General features: G+C 42.3%; 1 non-coding gene and 1 pseudogene across 1 annotated transcript; both read right to left on the bottom strand.

The window, feature by feature from the left end:
- Positions 1–469: 469 nt before the first annotated feature.
- LOC120285447 lies at positions 470–646 on the bottom strand (annotated as a pseudogene).
- Positions 647–1,334: 688 nt separating this feature from the next.
- LOC120285452 lies at positions 1,335–3,328 on the bottom strand. The gene has a single exon (XR_005544718.1). It is a non-coding gene; the product is annotated as a small subunit ribosomal RNA (ribosomal RNA).
- Between the last annotated feature and the right edge of the window lie 2,672 nt (positions 3,329–6,000).

Here is a 6,000-nt window from a genome sequence, read left to right as displayed (position 1 = left end):
AAATCCTTGTTAGTTTCTTTTCCTCCCCTAATTAATATGCTTAAATTCAGGGGGTAGTCCCATATGAGTTGAGGTTGTATATATAACTATATTTTGCCATAAATTCTTTATATATAAATGATAAAACAATCAATTAAATTCGTTATAAATAGTTCCAATAGTTCTTGTAAGCAAAGTTATTTTTTATCCATTTAACGAACCAACGAAGAATAATAACATAACCAAGTTTTTTTTTTTCGAATCATTAATAAGAGACAATTCTAGATGAAAAATATTTCAATTTTTTATGCTAGACATTTCTCAGTATTATTTGATTGAAAAGAAAATATTTCTCTTCGTTTTTCACATTCAAATGTGAGATAATGTTTTTCATTTCTTTTTTAATATTATGAATAAAATCATTATTTAATCCAATAATATACCATATGCTTATAAAAAATTTATAAACAACTTAATTAGCATAGTCTTACAACCCTCAACCATATGTAGTCCAAGCAGCACTATAAAATTAATTAAAGTACATAACAGCATGGACTGCGATATGCGTTCAAAATGTCGATGTTCATGTGTCGCAGTTCACACGATGACGCACAGTTTGCTGCGTTCTTCATCGACCCATGAGCCGAGTGATCCACCGCTTAGAGTTTTATAATTCATTTTTATATAATGTCAATATTGTTTTTATTGAAAGAAATTAAAAATACACCATTTTACTGGCATATATCAATTCCTTCAATAAATTTATTTTTATACCTAAAATAAATGTTGCGAAATGTCTTAGTTTCATATAAGCATTATGTATCATAATAATCTGGTTATGGTTTGCTATTTTGGGTGACACATACTGCAAAATTTATATAAAACATTAACCTGATGGATGACAGGTACAAACATTGTATATTTTAGGTTGTTGCATTAGCCAACGTATGCTCATAACATAGATGAACAATACATATTCGCAACGCGTGTATATTATGGTCCATATACACACAAACTTATTTCGATTACCACATTCAAAATTATTTTAATTTTAATTCGACTTCCACTTTCGAATTTAGTTTAGTTTCTTCGATTTCCATTTTCGAGAATTTGTTTTTATAGGAAACGCCGTTGTTGTAGTAAGTACTGCCACAAATACGCACAACAACATTAATAATGTTAAAGTCTTTTTATGAGGTTGCCAAGCCCCACATATAAATAAAATAAAAGCCATCTACATTTTTTTTCACTTTAACTTTTGATTCCGTAGAATCATTTTGTAATATTTTTATTTTGGTAAATTGTATTTATTTGTATTATAACAAATGTTTATTAACGGTAAGGATATTATACAATAATGATCCTTCCGCAGGTTCACCTACGGAAACCTTGTTACGACTTTTACTTCCTCTAAATAATCAAGTTCGGTCAACTTTTGCGAAACAACCGTAACACGCAAGGCGTCACAGTGATCACGTCCGGAGACCTCACTAAATAATTCAATCGGTAGTAGCGACGGGCGGTGTGTACAAAGGGCAGGGACGTAATCAATGCGAGTTAATGACTCACACTTACTGGGAATTCCAAGTTCATGTGAACAGTTTCAGTTCACAATCCCAAGCATGAAAGTGGTTCAGCGGTTTACCCGGACCTCTCGGTCTAGGAAATACACGTTGATACTTTCATTGTAGCGCGCGTGCAGCCCAGGACATCTAAGGGCATCACAGACCTGTTATTGCTCAATCTCATTATTGCTAGACGCAATTTGTCCATTTAAGAAGCTAGTGTCCTTATAATGGGACAAACCAACAGGTACGGCTCCACTTACATAAACACATTCAAACACAATAAACATTTTACTGCCACCATGAATGAAGGCTACATAAGCTTCAGCACCATAATCCTGAAGATATCTATTTAATATATTTGAGTCTCGTTCGTTATCGGAATTAACCAGACAAATCACTCCACGAACTAAGAACGGCCATGCACCACCACCCATAGATTCGAGAAAGAGCTATCAATCTGTCTTACACACTTATGTTCGGACCTGGTAAGTTTTCCCGTGTTGAGTCAAATTAAGCCGCAGGCTCCACTCCTGGTGGTGCCCTTCCGTCAATTCCTTTAAGTTTCAGCTTTGCAACCATACTTCCCCGGAGCCCAAAAGCTTTGGTTTCCCGGGAAGCGACTGAGAGAGCCATAAAAGTAGCTACACCCAATTGCTAGCTGGCATCGTTTATGGTTAGAACTAGGGCGGTATCTGATCGCCTTCGAACCTCTAACTTTCGTTCTTGATTAATGAAAACATCTTTGGCAAATGCTTTCGCTTAAGTTAGTCTTACGACGGTCCAAGAATTTCACCTCTCGCGTCGTAATACTAATGCCCCCAAACTGCTTCTATTAATCATTACCTCTTGATCTGAAAACCAATGAAAGCAGAACAGAGGTCTTATTTCATTATCCCATGCACAGAATATTCAGGCATTTGAAGCCTGCTTTAAGCACTCTAATTTGTTCAAAGTAATAGTACCGGCCCACAATAACACTCGTTTAAGAGCACTAGTGCAGGTTTTTAAATAGGAGGAACATATGAAAAAATACAAGTATTTAATCACATATAAGAACTCCACCGGTAATACGCTTACATACATAAAGGTATAGTACTAACCACAATTGTAAGTTGTACTACCCGTATGAAGCACAAGTTCAACTACGAACGTTTTAACCGCAACAACTTTAATATACGCTATTGGAGCTGGAATTACCGCGGCTGCTGGCACCAGACTTGCCCTCCAATTGGTCCTTGTTAAAGGATTTAAAGTGTACTCATTCCAATTACAGGGCCTCGGATATGAGTCCTGTATTGTTATTTTTCGTCACTACCTCCCCGAGCTGGGAGTGGGTAATTTACGCGCCTGCTGCCTTCCTTAGATGTGGTAGCCGTTTCTCAGGCTCCCTCTCCGGAATCGAACCCTGATTCCCCGTTACCCGTTGCAACCATGGTAGTCCTAGATACTACCATCAAAAGTTGATAGGGCAGACATTTGAAAGATCTGTCGTCGGTACAAGACCATACGATCTGCATGTTATCTAGAGTTCAACCAATATAACGATCTTGCGATCGCTTGGTTTTAGCCTAATAAAAGCACATGTCCCATAAGGTTCATGTTTTAATTGCATGTATTAGCTCTAGAATTACCACAGTTATCCAAGTAACTGTTAACGATCTAAGGAACCATAACTGATATAATGAGCCTTTTGCGGTTTCACTTTTAATTCGTGTGTACTTAGACATGCATGGCTTAATCTTTGAGACAAGCATATAACTACTGGCAGGATCAACCAGAATAATGTTTTTCCTTCATATTCCATTCATATTTTTTGAATCGAAATAAGCAATATAATAGATATATGGATTTTTCACTTTATATAATTCCATGATTTTTATTATATTGAATAAAATTCAATATTTCGCCTTTGGGTAAAATTTTAAATATATATTTATAAGTAAAATATCCATTCGATTACGGCCATTTTTATATAGCATTCGTAATCCATAATTTCATTTTTAATTTATACTTGTTTTACCAATATAACAAGAATTTCATATAATTATTGTAATATATATGTTTCTATAATTATATCTTTTATATATACATATTTCATTATAAAATATCATTTTATTTCCAGTCGCGATCGAACACTCGACGAGTGCAGACGTGCCTGCGGATCGACAGCAAATTGTTAGCAAATTGTTAGCAAATTGTTCACAGTTGTAAGTCCCGTTACTTGTGCCCAGCCACTTCGCGTCGCGTGATCTTGTCGCGCGTTTTGATTGGCCCAGCCAACGTACCTAACGGTAGTTCGCACTAACACCATCGCACACCCGAGTGTGCGTGTTATCAGCGCAAAAACCCAGTGCTCGAAGCAGCGGTATAATTGCAAAGCAGCAGCCACGTGCTGCCTGGCTCACCGGCTTACGGTGCCCAGCTTCCCCCCCCCCCCCTCCTCACTCCTTATCAACTTTGGAGAAGATGGACTGGCAGGCCCCCGCGCACCCACAAGCTTGGAACAACACCACGCAAAAAGGCTCTGAGAACACGCAAGAGCAGCTCCAGCAGCGAGGGAAGCACCTCGCATACAGAGCCGGGCGAGATAAAGCGAAAACCGGCAAAGAAAGCACAGGGAGAGGAGCTGGAAGATAAGCCAAGCACTAGCGCAGCTCTGCGCAAGAAGCTCGCCAACAACGCCTTCGCTTTACTCTCGACCGAAGAAGACGAGTACGACCAAGAGAGCTCTGATGACGAACCCGGACCTAAAGATGATTCCAAGCCCAAGACCCCCGAGAAACCAAAGCCCACCCCGAAGACCATCAAGCCACCTCCGATTTTTATCCCCGATGTGACCAACATCTCGGCACTCGTCAAGATGATCACGACTCTTGTAGGCCCGAAGAACAATTTTACCTACAAGACCGTGAATGGCAACAACGTACGTGTCATGATGCCGGACAAAGAGTCCTATACAGCTCTGCGTCTCCAACTTGTGGCCCAAAACAAGAGGCATCGGACTTTCCAGCCGAAAGATGAACGTGCATACAAGGTTGTCATCAAAGGACTCCACCACTCCACCGATCGTGAGGAAATCATTGAAGACCTTCGCAGACAAGGGCACGCTGTTAGAGATCTGCACAATCCCATTGGCAGAAGAACTAAAGAACCGCTGGGAATATTCTTCGCCAACCTGGAGCCTTCCAGCAACAACTAAGACGTCTACCAAGTCAAGCGGATCTGCAGGTCGGTAGTAACCATTGAACCGCCGCAGAAGTTCAACGACGTGCCTCAATGCTTCAGGTGCCAAGGATTCGGTCATACACAGCGTTACTGCTTCCTGGAATACCGATGTGTAAAGTGTGGAGGCCCTCACGAATCGAGGGCATGTGAGAAGAGGGAGGACGACAAAGCGTGCTGCTTCCACTGCCAGGCGGACCATCCTGCGTCTTTCAAGGGATGCCCTGCATACAAAAGGGCCAAAGCACTCGCTGCTCCGAAAACAAGGCCCGTCGCTAATGCTAACAAGGCGCCGCCCGTGGCATCACCAAACGTCACCTCTGGCAGGAGCTACCGAGACGCCCTCAACGGAGTGCACGCAGCACCGCAGAATCCCACAACCCCAGTCCAAACCCAAACAGAAACCCCACACTCCGGTCAGATAGAAGCGATGTTCGCTCGCATGGAAGGAATGATGGAAAGGATGATGGAGCGCATGTTCACCCAGATGACACAGCTGGTGGCCACCATTCTCAACAGCAAGTCATGCAACTAAAGCTCCACCTAGTCGTCTGGAATGCGAACGGCCTGCAGAACAGCAAGGCCATAGTCGAGCACCATCTGAAGACCCACCAGATCGATATCCTACTCGTAGCCGAAACCCACTTCTCCCCAGATCCCACTTTAATATCAGCGGATATGACCTCATCCATGCAGACCATCCTTCTGGCAGAGCACGCGGTGGAGCAGCCATCCTCATCAGGAGCGGTATTCAATACCTAGAGCTGCCCGCGTTTCAGCAAGACTGGGCACAATGTCCTGTCATCAGGATTGTCAGCCCGCAAGGAGATTTAGACATTGGAGCGGTCTACTTTCCCCCCAGATACCGCATAACAGCATCTCACCTCAGTGAGTTCTTCGAGCATTTTGGGCCCCGCTTCATAGCAGCTGGAGATTATAACGCCAAACATTCTTGGTGGGGATCGCGCGCCAACAACCCCAAAGGGAAAACTCTGTTTGGGTACCTGCAACGCCACCGACTGGACTGCCACTCCACTGGCGAGCCCACTCACTGGCCAACGAATCCCCTCAAGACTCCAGACCTGCTGGACTTTGCTGTGTCGAAAGGCATAGGGCATGCGAAGATCAGCTGCACAACAAATGCTGACCTCCTGTCAGACCACTGTGCAATAAACGTGCTAATCAACACGCCAGTCCTCAGGAAAACCCCGCTCAGAAGGCTCACTGGAAA

This window comes from Drosophila simulans, unplaced genomic scaffold (assembly GCF_016746395.2).
Source record: "Drosophila simulans strain w501 unplaced genomic scaffold, Prin_Dsim_3.1 Segkk19_quiver_pilon, whole genome shotgun sequence".
Taxonomy (NCBI): Eukaryota; Metazoa; Arthropoda; class Insecta; order Diptera; family Drosophilidae; genus Drosophila; species Drosophila simulans.
Note: the sequence above shows the minus strand (reverse complement) of the source record. Positions and strands in the feature narration are given on the sequence as shown.